The sequence below is a fragment of the Benincasa hispida genome, chromosome 12, assembly GCF_027475165.1.
Source record: "Benincasa hispida cultivar pf3 chromosome 12, pf3_genome.v1.1, whole genome shotgun sequence".
Lineage (NCBI taxonomy): Eukaryota > Viridiplantae > Streptophyta > Magnoliopsida > Cucurbitales > Cucurbitaceae > Benincasa > Benincasa hispida.
In genome coordinates this window covers 65,516,115-65,532,909 of record NC_143489.1, presented here as the reverse complement: position 1 = coordinate 65,532,909, position 16,795 = coordinate 65,516,115, and the positions used below count along the sequence as shown (strand labels likewise).

General features: G+C 34.6%; 1 pseudogene across 1 annotated transcript; it reads right to left on the bottom strand.

The window, feature by feature from the left end:
* Positions 1-5,958: 5,958 nt before the first annotated feature.
* Positions 5,959-8,445, bottom strand: LOC120067590 (pollen-specific leucine-rich repeat extensin-like protein 1 pseudogene; annotated as a pseudogene). Its single transcript, XR_016525163.1, has one exon. The product of XR_016525163.1 is annotated as a pollen-specific leucine-rich repeat extensin-like protein 1 pseudogene (transcript).
* Positions 8,446-16,795: the final 8,350 nt, after the last annotated feature.

The window sequence follows — 16,795 nt, the reverse complement described above, 5'->3', positions numbered from 1 at the left end:
GAAAGCGGATCGACCAAATTTCATTTTTTTATTGAATATAAATTTTAAAGTAAATAAGAAACTAGATATGCATTTAATTATAAATTACAGTATGCTAAAGAACGAGTTTTGGAAACTTCACCTTTGAAGACCTTTCTTCACGAATTTCCCTTGAACAATTCACGAACCTCTCAAAAACCTTCTTCAAGAATAACCTCGAACAAGAATGAATACTACCACGAATGTTTCCTCAGTATTCTCAGGGTGAGAACCCAGGAGTAGTGGGCTCTGGATATTTTGGTTTTTAGGGAAAACTTAATGTTTAGAAGCAAGGATTAGGAATGTTCTCAAAACTTAGAAACAAACATAGAACTCTTATGTTGTTTTCTCACTATCTCAAAATCGATTAACCAACCAAGGAGAAGAAGAAAAATTTTCTTTTCTACTTGCCAAAAATAACCACCACCCATTTACGTGGGTTGAGAGAAAAGAAGAGGAAATGAATTGTAACTCCCTTCCTTAATATTAAAATAGTAATAATAATATAAATATAAATATGATAACTAACTTATCATATTATATATATATATATATATATATATATATATATATATATATTAAATTATATGTTATATCAAACATAACATATAACCTATAGTTTTAATATTGTATCACATACAATATAAGCTATAGTTTCTTTTCTCTCTTATATGACATTTAATATAAATCATATTTATATTAAATTTAACAACTATGAATCTCATTCGTAGAAACTATATTTGAATCTCATTCAAATATTTATTTCCTCTCATTAAGCTATAATGTATCAAATACATTATAACAATTATGTCACATATAATTGAATCACCTTAATTATATCATATATAATTAAATCTCTCTATTAATTTGAACAGTTCAAATTAATCCAAAAGCGGATTCTCAATTAATCCTATTGAGCTACCAAGGGAACCTCATGGATCTATAGTTTGAAGTTCTAACGGTACATAAATAATTAATTAAACTCTTTAGTTACATTATTCACCATCCGTTAACTGTCGGACACTCCACTAAAGACCGACAACTGTACTCTTCGCACTACAGATATATTTCTGTGTCCATTGGATATAACCAATCAACAGTATGATGACTCTTCACAAATTGTTCGTAAGTATAGTTGGGCCAAATTACTGTTTTGCCCCTGTAGTTCCATCTAACTCCTTAAGTACCACTGATCCCTTTAATGAACAATAGATCATAGTCCAACTATGACTAAACCCCTCTCGGGGCAGGACAAGGTGTGGCGCCACATTGTTCAAGACCCGGAATCAACCCTTAAGAGATCAATTTATCTACTTACCCCTGCTTCGGGGAAGGAATGAATTCCATCTTGGGTAGTTGTGTTCCTAACTCCCTAATCAGAGGAATCCCCAAAATGGTAGACTTGTTGAGTCGGCGATCTGGCTACTCTCACCCATACAAATCAAAGGATTACCCTCATAGGAAGGAGTTCACAACTCACTCAAGATTCAGGTCATGTTACCTATGTTCATCCTAGTGAAATGTAAGTTTCTATTATGAACGGCGTTATATAATGAGACTAAATATTTTGTGGTTCGGTCTTATACAAGATCCTTTGTATAGAATATCCCCGATTACACGTCTATACATGAATGATCAGGATTAGATAATTTGTAGCACTTTACAACAATTGTAATACCTACAAAGCGAGTCATACTTGTAGTGTCACCAGGATAAGGTACCCAACCTTATCCATCTACTATAGACCATTTCGGTTATCACATAGACATGATCCACCTGTATGTCTTTACATACATGTTTAAGTTACAAAGATAACCTTAGATATTAGTTTATTGGCTTCTGGTTAATGCAACTAAAATATCATATATTTTATAGACAATGAAAAAAATATCATATATTTTATTAAATACACAATGAGTTTGTTCAATAATGTTTACAAACTATAGGACCCTACGAGATTTAGGGCATCAATACCAACATATTATCATGAATAATTTAATTAAAGAGTTCAATTAATTATTCATGTACCATTGGAGCTTCAATCTACAGGTCCATGAGGTACCCTTGGCAGCTCAATAGGACTAAATGAGAATCAATATTTGGATTAATTTGAATTGTTCAAATTAATTGAGGGAATTAATTATATATGATATAATTAAGTTATTTTAATTATATGTGATATAATTTTTATAATGTATTTGATACATTAAATCATTTATGAGAGGAAATAAATATTTGAATATGATTCAAATATTATTTATATGAATTGGATTCATAATTGTTAAATTTAATATAAATGTTATTGGGATTAAATGTCATACGTGAGAGAAAAGAAACTATAGGTTATATTGTATATGATACAATATTAAAACTATAGGATATATGTTATATTTAATATAACATATAGTTTAAGATATATATATTATATGATAGGTTAGTTATCATATTTATACATATATTAAGTGATAATTTAGTTTTATTAATTTTATTTTTAAAATTAACTTAATTTTAATAAGGGAGAGAGTTACAATTCCCTCTCCTTTTTTCTCTCCATAGATGTAAGTGGGTGGTTTATGGTATTTGGTTATTTACAGTGTCTTCATCTTCAACCTGCAAGCCAGAAAAGAAAAAACATGGTGTGGGATAGAAAAGTTCTGTGGAAAATCTCAGAGAGAAAAATACCTCTTACCTTCTCTTATTCTTCTTCCCTCAATCCAAATTCATCAGAGCCCACTCCTCTTGGATTCACACTGGAGAATACCAAGGACTCCAAGTGGACATGTCCAATTAGCCATCTCCCATTCAGTACGTGAATTCCAGTTTGAGGGATTTCTTGAAAAAATTCTTCAAAGGTAAGGTTTCATGAAACCCTAAATTTCCTTTTATTGTTCAGCATGTTGTAATTAATTTTATAAATGCATAATCTGCTTGTTTATTCTGTAAAATTTCTTTCTCTGTAAAAATGAAATTTGGGACAATCCCACTTCCACTCAAGGGCCCTTCAATATGGGCTCCTTCACAAAGATCGTACCCATATTTGCAAGCTTAAGTACCTCGCCATATTTCCTAACAATGGCATATGATTCTTCTGGCGACCCTCGTTCAAATACCAATTCATACTTTCTAGCACAATAAGCCCATCCATAACTTATATTCACTCTAAAATAGTGTCGGTCGTCCTCAATGATATCCCTTGGGCGATATGTTCAACCAACTTGTTCGTTTTTAGACTTGATTAAGTATCCAATAACCCAACCTTTTACTTGTCAATGATTACCCATTCTCATTTCAAGAGAACATGTTTGTTCACTTGGATATTTCATCACTTTGAAGGTATCGCTTTCTTTCAATTTTTTTTTTTTTTTTTTTTGCACGGACCCTCCACTTGTATTCCCCCACTAAACACTGTACAGTTAGCAAGCTCTTTGTTGATTTCTTTACACGGTAGTCGATGTTCTTTTTTATTGCAAGTATTGACAATTTAACTGACAGGTCGTATTTCGAAAAAAAATCTAACCGACCTTTATATCATCGTCATTCAGACAGTCATGAGGTATTATGATGAGGTCGTCATACGATGGGCTCTCTGATAGTATGGGTATATCTACAAATTATTGGGTTGAAATAGTGGAATGCATTTGAACCGAAGGCATCACAGTTGGTGGGACAGGAGTAGGTGGGATTGGAACATGAATGTAAGGTGTTAGAAAAGTTTGTGGTCTTGAAGATTTTCCATATCCATGTTAAGTATCGAACTGTGGAGTACATTTGGGTTCATTGTTGTGATCAAACTAAACTTCACTTCGATCTTCCCCCAAGTTACATGGCTCAATATGATCATCCATAGAAGACATGGTGAGAATATTACGTGTTAGAATGGTTGCATATCCAAGTTTTGACCAGTTGGAATGGGTTGATTCATTGGATTGCACTGTTGGTACTCAAGGACTTTTGCAAGGTGTAACTGATACAAATAACAGCATCTAGGATGCATCACTGCCTTCTAAACAGAAGCTAAGATCTTCATTGTCGACTATGTCAATTGTTGGAGCGAGACCAATATATTATAGCAACATTTGTTGTGTTTATCAAACATATCTGGATTGATATTCAGTCGTTAGTGCATAATATTCACTAATTCACTAACTATCGTATCATTTTTTACCTTCAAACCTTTCATATGAACTCCAACATAATTGCTTCCCAATTAGTCCCATTCCCCACCAAATCGTACAAAGATGTGAAGTAGCAGATCTGCAATTGGATTACCAAATTTTAAACAATACCTAATCAAATTTCAAGAAATCATCCAATTATTTATAAGTGATCGCTCAAAATTTTATACGCGATCATGTATATACTACTAAACGATTGTTCAGTATTATATACACGATCATTTAAATAGTTATTTATATTCTACACGATCGTGAAGTAGAATATAAAAGATCATTTATATAATAATAAACGATTGTTGTGTATTATATAAACGATAGATTAAATAATACTAAACGATCGTTCATATAATACTAAACAAGCATTTATATTGTAATGAACGATCGTCTATCTATTGCTATACGGTTGTTCATTCAATACTATCATCTATACATTCTCTCTGTTTCTAGATCTGACGAACGAATCTTCCTCTATATCCAAAGACACTATGAAAGGAATAAAAATGAAAGCTATCGACAATGAGGATGTTGTACTCGAACTCTACGAGAACAATGAGAGAATGAAACGTGTTTAACAAAAAGTGAATAACTAAAATTGACCTTCCATTCTTGATATCAATATTATTGAATGCTATTGGTAGAATATTAGTTGGGAATAAATGTGTTGGTAGAATGTTAGTGTTGCATTGAATACATATTGAATGACGAGCTGAAGAAACCGTTAAAGGAAGAAGAAATGTGGCATGATATGAGGAGTTTTTTAAATTAATGGTAAAATTGGTATTTCATATAACGAAAAGGTCAATTGTAGATAATTTTTTAGGGAGAGGTCATCAAATTTTTGGGATTTGGGTTATTCGTGAAAGTTTCCTGTAGAAATGTACATACATTTTAATGATTATTTGGTAGTATTGATTAGTTATCACATGGGCATTATCTTGTCATGACACACTCAATATACAATTCAATGATATATAAAAATACCAATATTTTTATTCAACAAGTGGGTAAAATTTTTCTCTCATTTCAGTAAAAAGAAGCAATAAGAAAAATTAAAGATTAAAGGCAAAGATATATGATGAAGAAATGATATTTTGAATTTCATCGTGGAGTAAATAAGGATACAAATGAACGTGTAGTCATCAAACTAATGGCTCTCAATAAAATTTGGGATTGTTGAAGATGGGACTCCTCAATAACCATGAAATAGTGGTGGAGGCGGTGATGCGTATTCGGAGCCGATATTTGTTGGGAGGATGACGTCCTCGAATGTTGGTGGTGGAGAAGAACAGGGAGGAGGAGGAGGAGATGCAGTTGGAGGTGGTGGAGAATGGACTGTTGGCGATGGGGAGTAAACAGGTGATGGTGGAGAATGAACCGGTGGGGGTGGGGAGTGGACCGGTGGGTGTAGGGAGTGAACCAGTAGAGGTGGGGAATGAACGGGAGGGGGGGTAGGGAGTGGACCGATGGTGGAGAAGAGTCGATAGGGGGTAGTCGGGAGTGGACTGGTGGTGGAGTAGAGTGGACAGGGGGTGAGGGGGAGTGAATCGGTGGTGGAGGATAGTGGATAGGGAATGGTGGGGAGGGAATCGATGGTGGAGGAGAATGGACAGGGCGTGGTGGGGAATGCTAGTGGAGGAGGAGAATGGACTGGCAATGGTGGGGAATGGATTGAGGGAGGCGGTGAGTGAACGTGGGCATTATCTTGTCATGATGCACTCAACGTACAATTCAATGATATATAAAAATACCAATATTTTTATTCAACCAGTTAAGTGGGTAAATTTTTTATCTTCATTTCAATAAAAAGAAGCTACATCAATAAGAAAAATTAAAGATTAAAGGCAAAGATATATGATGAAGAAATAATATTTTGAATTTCATCGTGGAGTAAATAGGAATACAAATGAACGTGTAGTCATGAAACTAATGGCTCTCAATAAAATTTGGGATTGTTGGAGATGAGACTCTTCAATAACCAGGAAACAGTGGTGGAGGCGGTGATGCGTATTCGAAACCGATATTTGGTGGGAGGATGACGTCCTCGAATGTTGGTGGTGGAGAAGAACCGGGAGGAGGAGGAGATGCAGTTGGAGGTGGTGGAGAATGGACTGGTGGCGGCGGAGAGTGCACCGGCGGGGGTGGAGAGTGGACGGGGGGTGGTGGGGAGTGGAGCGGTGGGGGTGGAGAGTGGACCGGTGGTGGTGGGGAGTGAATCGGTGGTGGTGGGGAGTGGACCGGTGGTGGTGGGGAGTGGACCGGTGGTGGAGGAGAGTAGACCGGTGGTGGAGGAGAGTGGACCGGTGGTGGTGGAGGAGAGTGGACCGGTGGTGGTGGAGAGTGGACCGGTGGTGGTGGAGAATGGACCGGTGGTGGAGGAGAGTGGACAGGGGGTGGTGGGGAGTGGACAGGGGGTGGAGGAGAGTGGACAGGGGGTGGTGGGGAGTGGACAGGGGGTGGAGGAGAGTGGACAGGGGGTGGTGGGGAGTGGACAGGTGGTGGAGGAGAGTGGACAGGTGGTGGAGGAGAGTGAACCGGTGGTGGAGGAGAATGGACAGGGGGTGGTGGGGAATGAACTGGTGGGGGAGGAGAATGGACTGGTGGTGGCGGGGAATGGACTGGTGGAGCCGGTGAGTGAACGTGGAGTGGTGGTGAGTGAACTGGTGGTTCGGGAGATTCAGCCAGGGATGGAACTGGTGCTCCAACTGTAGGTGGTGAGGACGGAACGGGGGATGGTGCTAATGATGGAACGGAGGTCTCACTTGGAGAAGGTGGAGTTCCAACTTCTGGGACAGAGGTGTCGATCGAGTCCGGTGGAGAGGTCACCGGAGGTGGTGGAGGCCTATGTCTCGGCGATGGAGATTGATCAAATGGATCCTCAGGAGTCATCGGCACCTCGGGAGAACCCGACCCACCACAGTTTCCACAGTCCACTGATTTCTTCAAGACAACGCTACATTTATTTGCATCTCTTTGCTCCGGTCGATTTGCCAAACAATTTTGAACATCATCATAGTGCTTCTCAGATCCCTTAGATTCAACACACGCCGCATCTTCTCCATCAAAATAATTAAAGGAGAAAGTGAAGTTAGCCAATTTGGGCAACTTGCAAAGGCCTCCAGAAACAGAGCCCCTCAGTTCATTGTTACTAACGTCGATAATCTCCAAGTTTTGAAGGCTCGATAAGGATTCAGGCAAGTGTCCGATGAAGCCATTGGCGCTGGCATCGAATACAGTGAGATTGATGAGTTTTCCGATCTCAGGTGGGAAACAGCCGCCGAGCTTGTTGCCGATGAAGAGGATCTGGTTGAGGTTGGACATGTGGCCAATGGTGTTGGGAATGCAGCCGTGGAATTCGTTGTTGGCGAAGGAGACAACGGAGACGGTGGAGTTTCCGATGGTTTCGGGGATCAAGGAGGTGAATCTGTTGTTGTTTAAGAAGATGGCATCGAACTCCTTGGTGAAGAGTGTGGAGGGGATTTCTCCTTCGAAGTCATTGTACCTGAGATCAAGGAACTTAGCACTGGGCCATTCAAGGACGACAAGAGGAAAATGGCCGACGAAGCGGTTGTTGCTGACATCGAACTCAAACATGAGAACGAGCTTGGAGAAGCTGGAAGGAATGATTCCACAGAACCTGTTGGAGTTGATATGGAAGAGAGCCAAATCGGTCATAAGGCCAATTTCCGGCGGCAAGTACCCTGCAATGTCACCATGGTTCAAATCAATGCCAGCCACAACCTCGATATTTGGGTCATCGAGCGCCGGAGCACAGAAGACGCCGTTGTAAGAACAGACATCGGCGCCAACCCAATTGGCGGTAATGTTCTGGGGGTCGGAATAGATGGCCAATTTCCAAGCCTGAAGGGCTACATAAGCCTTCTCCAACCTCTCATTTGGAAAAGTGTCAGGAATGTCAAGTTGGTATTTGTAGTCATCTGGGAGTTGATCGTGTTCTTTGAGAGCCAAGAGTTGACGACGAGTGAGATACGAAGCTTCGGCTTCAGTGACAGAGACGGAGAGAGATGGCAGAGAGAAGAAAAGGAAGAGGAAGAGAAAGCAGGCATGAATAGCTTGCTTTCTGTGAAGAGAAGCCATGGTGAAATGGGTTGTCGCTGTGTGGGATTATGGGACCCCACTTTCCCCCTTTTAAACTACCTTTCTTTCCCTTTTTTGGTTCGTTCGTCAATTTGGTTGCAAATGGATATGTGGATTGAAATTTATTTTCGGGTTATGCCAATTCATTGTGCTCCCTTTTTTGGCTTCTGTTTGTTTCTGGTCTTCCGCACTTTTTTGCTTTCTTTAGGATCCATAGACCATAGCTTCGTCAAATGGATTAAACTTTTTTCTTTTTTTTCTTTTTTTCGCTTCCCATTCATTGATTTTTTATTCCCAATTACTTTTTTATATTCATTCTCTTAACTTACACCTTACAACTTCCTAAACTTTCTTCAACTTTTATAAAATTTCTAATTCGTCTATCTATTTTCAATTATATAATAAGTCTCTGAACTTTAAAAAGCGAACTCCAAATGTATACAATCGACTTTTATGTGTATCATGTAATCAATTTTTTCTTTTCAATATTGGTGAGCATTCGAGCCTACATGATGGATTGAACTCATCCTCTTTTTAGTTCAATTCATGATGATTAGATCATGTTAGATATATTTGATATACTATGTTAAATAAACCAAATACAACATGCCAATTACTAATAATATTTTATAATGCATGTATGAGATATATAGAAATTTATAGTATAAACATATTTCTTTATGATTATTTTAAGCATGACAAAATTAGAGATGAAAGTCTCGATATCAATGGTCAAATTACTCATCACAAATATTTGATGTTGAGATGTACTTGGGGCGTTATATATTTGAGTTATTCTCATCGGATGAATTTTTCTGAATTTATAATGGTTATGTATAATTGAATTACTCAATGGTAAAAAAGGTTGAAATATATATGTATACGATTTAATTAATCTTCCTAAAACTAATTATGATTAGACACAATTGAAGTTTTACAAATCAAGAATTATGTTTGATTAGATGCACTATTAGTTGAATGATTTTAAATAAAGACTGATTTTAAACTAATGAACATATGATAGAACAAACATAACAGTATATATGGAAAATATTAATACAGTTGATATATTGAGAAGAGGTTTTTAAATGTTATGACGAGAAAAAATCATGTCTTCTTATATTTAAATAAGAAAAAATCATGTCTTCAATCTCAAGAGCTTGAGAACTTCAATTTTCAGTTCTTCAAGACTTGAGAGCTTTGATCATCAGAGCTTGAAAGTTTTGATCATCAGAGCTTGAGAGCTTCGATCTTCAGAGTTTTAGACTTTTAGTCTTTGGTCCAAAGACCCATATTTATAGTGTTTCCATGGTTCTTATGTGTGCTTGGCTAGTTTGGTCCATTAACCTTGCACTTGGGTCCAATTAATTAATTTTTGGGTATGGTTTTTGATCTTTGGATCAAATTAAGTCAAATTTTGGGTTCAATTGAACCAGGGTCCAAATTGAAGGAATAAAATTCATTGCGAAAGCATGTGAACGTTGTGCAATTGAATTTGCAATTCGAAAACACAAAGTATAGAGAAACTTGCATACTAAAATTTATAATAGGATAAACATAATAAACTCTATAAGCATGTTGTTCTACTGAGAGGAAGGGAAGAAGAAGTGTTTGTCTATTTAGAATTACTTTTTTTCGCAAAAAAAACCTCTCCAAGAGATAACGAACACAACACTGTCCAAACAGAAAAATTATTCCAATGAATAGGACACCATCACTTGGAGCCTTTGCTATTATGAGGACAAGAGATAGAAAGTATGGTCTCCTTTTTTATTTTGGGAGAAGGGAAAGGCAGAGACATTTGAGAGGGAATGAGAGAGTTCTTTTAGAAAGAATTCTTTTTGTATTCTAAAAGACAATGAATTTTTCACCTTATGTGCCTTCTCACATCGCAGACATAGAGGAGAGGGGAGGGAAGTTATGATAACTCCGTTCCACACAATTACAACATAACTCCCTTGTGATGGGGAGTTATTTTATTATAAAATTAATATTACATTAAAAATCAGCATATTTTTAAATATAAAAAAATGGGACAAACTATATACAAGTTATTGCAAATTTTGTACACCCTTTACAACCCAAATACATTACAGGTGTAATACCAACAATATCCACGTTGAAGAAGAATCAGACCCACGTCGGAGAATAAAACCAACAATACCAACCCATTAATCGTCGATTATTTCGGTCCAATACCCATGTCGATTCAAAAATACCCAAGACCATTCTTCAACCCGGGCACGATTCAACTTCACCAACCATACAACTCACCGCAAGATTCAATTTCCTCCAACACATCTTCTTCAACCTCACTCGATTCAATTTTATTGATCAATTCTTCAGTCGAACCTTCTTCTTCTTCTTCTTCTTCGATCGATTCTTCTTCTTTTTCTTCCAAGGTTGTCCATAAAAATCATTTCCTCTAGCCATCCGGTGTAGTTATCGATTCTATATATCATATTTTCTTTACGATCGATTATTGTGAAGCCGTTGCAGATGAGTAGTAGTGACTTCCTCCATATTGTCAGTGAGATAGACAGGCCGGAGTCGTGATATGTTTTCACTACCCATATCTTGCTTTTAGGCTTATTTGCTCAATGATAGATATGTTTTCATTATTGACATCTTGCTTCCTTGCTTGACTTTATTCGTGTTTTATAATGAAACAATCCCATTTTATATCATGTATAGATACTTTACAATTAATAATTGATAGATGGGATAGTGTCCTATCAATGTTTATTTGTGATTGACAGTGATAGACTACTATCAATATCTATCTGTGATAGGCAGTGATAATGTTCACGATACATTGGTATTGATAGAGAGTGATAGATATGTTTTCGTTATTGATATTGTTGCAAAATCGAAAATTAAAGAACATAAAAAGAAATGTAAAGTAGGGAAGATCGACACACAGATATACGTGATTCACTAATAGTGTGTTAGCTACGTCCATGGGCAGAGGGAGAACAATATTATTTGAGAGAATGTTTTCAAAATTACGTAAAAAATGGTGCCTCTAAGGTTAGAGAGTTTATATAGTGCACTACTCTAAACCCTAAGGTCAAAATCGTAAATAACTACAAATAAATAAATATGCTGAATGCAAAATCTGAATAGGTTGCCCTCGAACCGCCACCAGGGTGCGCCGCCCCTGGACCCCAGCTCGCTGACCGGGCAGCGAGAAGCTCATACTAGGTTGTTCGAAGCGCCAACAAACAGATTCAAGGCATTTCAACAGATATCTTGCTTGTTTGCTCAATGATAGATATATTTTCATTTAGACATGTTTGGTTGGGGGCTAGTTATTGGATTGTGTACAAGGTTGGTTGGTAGATTTGGTCTTTTGATATTTGTTTCGTTTTGATTTTATATCGACTTTTAGTTCTCGAAATGAGAAGCGCTCTATTTAATATATTACTTGTAATTGTGTGTTCTTGTTGTTGTAATCATTGGGAACAAGGGTAATCGTATTAACACATATGAATATATACTTTGCTTATATGATTGATTTCATGGTTTCAATTGCACTAGTCTGGTGTTGTTTAGAATTTTTGTTTTACCTCATATGGGAGGGAAGAAATTGGAGATATAAATTAAACTGATAGACTACTCTCAATGTTAACCTATGATAGACATAGTAGTCTATCATTGTTTATCAGTGATAGACAATGATAAACTACTACCAATGTCTATCTGTGATAGATAGGGATAGTGTTCTATCAATATTTATTACTGCTATCACTGTCTATCAATACAAAACACATAACGAATTTTTGTTCCTGATTTCCTACTATACATACAATAAATAATGTTATTGAAAATATACTAGCTAAAATATTGTTTTAATATATCTTTTCAACAGGTGGAACACGAATTCACCATGCAGGATCCCAATAGAAATTTAAGGGTCATAGTATATGTAAATCTAGAAGTTTTACAAATAATAAAAAAGAAATTAGATGAAGAATGTTTAGCTAAAATTAGAAATAGTCCCTTGGATATTTTCTTAACTTTAAAAAGAAAAAAATTTCCACCCAATTACTGAACTACCTAGGGCGAAGACAAGTCTCTAACTAGAAGTCAAATGTCTTGACTTTTAATTTTAGTGGCTATATAGCAAAATTCAGGTTGAAGGAGTTTTGCTTAATAACAAGATTGAAAGGATGTGACTTTCCTATGGTAGATTTAGAAAAAGAAGATCATGTATAAGAACTTAAGAATGCTTTCTTCCTTTGTGATGATAAGATTACTAAGGGTGATCTAGATAGAATATTCAAAATCTTACGTGATTTAAGCACATAGTTAATGTTAAACCAGCAAACCTTTACATTTTGGAGAGTATTTTAGTCCCCAAACAACAACACAATAAAATTAATTGAAAACACGTGGATATTATGGACATTGAATAACAGTTGCAAGTAGGGAAGATTGTCGTATAACCTTATATAGAGAAGGATGTCATATACCTACAAGTATATTGGGTTCTTGAAACAATTCCAAAACTTTTATCTTTAGATGTTGGTTTTGGAAGAAACATTTCTAATAAAGGTCCAAGAATAACAAGATGGGAGAATCTGCGACCAAATGAATTGAGAATCTTTAATCAAAACATATTCAAAACAAATGGGGTAAGTAATTCCTCATTTCCATTTTTTTCATTTGCACTTATATATCGCTTTTTTGATAGACAAAGATAGTAGTAGTCTGTTATTGTTTATCTGTGATAGAAATTGATAGAAAGCTATCATTGTCTATCATTAATAGGCACTGATAAACTTTTATTAGTGTCTATAAATGATAAACACTGATAGAAATTCATCACTGCCTACCATTGATAGGCAATGATAGAAGTTTATCAGTTTCTATCTTTAATATAAAATGATAGACTACTATCCCTGTCTATCACAATCACAATGATCTTAGTATTTTTATCTAATAATTTAACATGTGTTTACTTATAGTTTTGTATGGTTCTACTACAATCAATAGAAGCTGAATCAGACATCATGCAAATTTCATTGAAATGGAGAAGAAGGATATGGATGACAAGCAGAAAGAAAAAGAAAGGTAAAAGGAAAATCAAGGACTTGATGAATTAATTGAAGAAGATGGAAGAAAAATGTGATTGTGAAAAGAATCATGGAAGAAATCAAAGAACTAAAAGAAGATATATTTTCATTTAGACAATGATATCTTGCTTGTTTGCTCAATGATAGATATATTTTCATTTAGACATGTTTGGTTGGGGGCTAGTTATTGGATTATGTACAAGGTTGGTTGGTAGATTTGGTGTTTTGATATTTGTTTTGTTTTGATTTGATATCGACTTTTCGTTCTCTAAATGAGAAACGCTCTATTCAATATATTACTTGCAACTATGTGTTTTTGTTGTTGTAATCATTGGGAACAAGGGTAATCGTATTAAAACATATGAATATATAATTTGCTTATATGATTGATTTCATGGTTTCAATTGCACTAGTCTTGTGTTGTTTAGAATTTTTGTTTGACCTCATATGGGACAAAAAAAACTAGAGATATAAATCAAACTGATAGACCACTCTCAATGTTAACTTATGATAGACATAGTAGTTTATCATTGTTTATTAGTGATAGACAATGATAGACTACTATCAATGTCTATCTGTGATAGACAGAGATTGTATTCTATAAATGTTTATCACTGATAGACAGTGATAGAATACTATCAGTCTTTCAATACAAAATACATAAAGAATTTTTGTTCCTGGTTTCCTCCAATATGTACAATAAATAATGTTATTGACAATATACTAACATATTGTTTTAATATATCTTTTCAACAGGTGGAACATGAATTCATCATGAAGGATCCCAATAGAAATTTAAGGGTCACAAAATATGTAAATCTAGAAGTTTTGCAAATAATAAAAGAGAAATTAGTTTAAGAATGTTTAGCTAAAATTAGAAATAGTCCTTTTGGATATTTTCTTAACCTTGAAAAAATTTCCACCCAATTACTGAACTACCTAGTGCGAAGACAAATCTCTACCAAGAGGTCAAATGTCTTGACTTTTAATTTTAGTGGGTATATAGCAAAATTCAGGTTGAAGGAGTTTTGCTTAATAACAAGATTGAAATGATATGACTTTCCTATGGTAGATTTAAAAAAAGAAGGTCATGTATCAGAATTTAAGAATGCTTTCTTCCTTTATGATGATAAGATTACTAGGGGTGATCTAGATGGAATATTCAAAATCTTACGTGATTTAATCACATAGTTAAGGTTAAACTAGCAAACTTTTACATCTTGGAGAGTATTTTAGTCCCCAGGCACCAACACAACAAAATTAATTGGAAACACTTGGATATTATGGACAATGAATAATAGTTGAAAGTGGGGAAGATTCTCGTATAACCTGATGTATGAATTTTCCAAGAAAACTTCTTATACAAAGAAGGATGTCATCTACCTACAAGGATTCTCATTAGTATTAGTGTATTGGGCTTTTGAAACAATTCCAAAACTTTCATCCTTAGATGTTGGTTTTGGAGGAAACATTTCTAGCAAAGGCCCAAGAATAATAAGATGGGAGAGTCTGGGACCAAATGAATTGAGAATCTTGCATCAAAACATATTCGAAATAAATGGTGTAAGTAATTCTTTATTTCCATTTTTTTTCATTTACACTTATATATATCGTTTGTTTGATAGACAAAGATAGTAGTAGTCTATTATTGTTTATCAGTGATAAAAAGTGATAGAAAACTGTCATTGTCTATCATTAATAGGCATTGATAGATTTCTTTAGTGTCTATAAATGATATACATCGATAGAAATCCATCACTCCCTACCACTGATAGGCAGTGATAGAAGTCTATCAGTATCTATCTTTAATAGAAAATGATAGACTACTATCCTTATCTATCACAATCACAATGGCCTTAGTATTTTTTTCTAATAATTTAACATGTGTTTACTTATAGTTTTGTATGTTCTTACTACAAGCAACAAAAGCTGAATCAGACATCATGCAACATTTCATTGAAATGGAGAAGAAGGATATGGATGACAAGCAGAAAGAAAAAGAAAGGGAAAAGGAAAATAAAGAACTTGAGGAATTAATTGAAGAAGATGGAAGAAAAAATGTGACCGCGAAAAGAATGATGGAAGAAATCCAAGAACTAAAAGAAGCCCAAAAGAGAATACAAGAAGAATAGCAATTAAAACAAGGACAAAAAGAAATACTATGTTTGTTGAAACCATTTATGAATGGCCGAAAGGATAGACTTCCATACGAAAATCTTGCACAAAATCTTCCATAAGAGTATGAAAAAAAGCCTGAACTGAGAATGAAGAAAAATAAAGCTCCTTCTTTAAGCCTTAAAGTTTTGGAACAAAACAGTAGTATTGATGAGATGGTGGAGTATGAAACAAATTATATATTTGAGGGAACTGTTATGTGGCATTTTATTTTTTAATTTTAACTATACATTTTCTAACTATAAAATTACTTTTTTCTTGTAGATTGAAGTTGAAAATGAAAAGCAAAATGACGAAAAGGTTTGTGTACAAGTTTTTGTATTAATAGACAATGATAGATACCTATCACCGTCTATTGTTTCTCCTTGTCATTATCTTTATGTTTGATTTGGATTTTTTTGTCATAAGAATCTTATCGTTTCATTAACTTTGTATTTCATTTTTTATTTTTGTTCTAGGAATTTGACATTGAGGCCCCCACACCTTTAAACAGAAAGAGTCTAAAACTATTCCAACTATTGATTTAAAAACTCAAGAAACACAAGTGTTTGAGGATGATTAAACGGAAACAAAAGAAAAAGAAAAAGTTTAATTCTTCTATTAAAATACTTGTTTTTTTTCCTCTAATATTTCTCGACAAATGATAGACTTCTATCAGTTTCTATCAGTTTCTATATGGACAAAGGTGTTATATTTACACTTTTGTTGTTCACTAGATCGCATTCGAACCTTGGTGGAGTAATTGCCTTCTGTGTTTCCTTTAATTTCGTTTTTTATGTAATTTTATTTTATTTTAATTATTTAAATTAATATAATTTGTTATATTAATTTAATTAATATTAGGAGTGCCAAAATTTAGTCTATTTTTTTTTATTTAATTTATGCATTTGATATATGATTAAATTATATATGTCACATAATTTATGTCATAGAGTTTTGAAATCCCACCTTAGGATAAACATAATTCATGCATCATATTTAATATAAAGGTTATATTATATAGGTGCATGATCATACAAGCATGCACATGCATCATTAATATAAATGTTATATTTTATGATTGCACATATTATTAGGCATATACATGGATCATACTTCAATATAATTGTTATATATGTATGATGGATATGTTTTATTTTAATTAGTGAATAATTTAAGTGTTATATTATATGAGGAAAATGAAAATGGATTGAGCATGACATTATTTAATAAATATAAATGTTATAATTGACTAACTTCATTAGATGCATATTA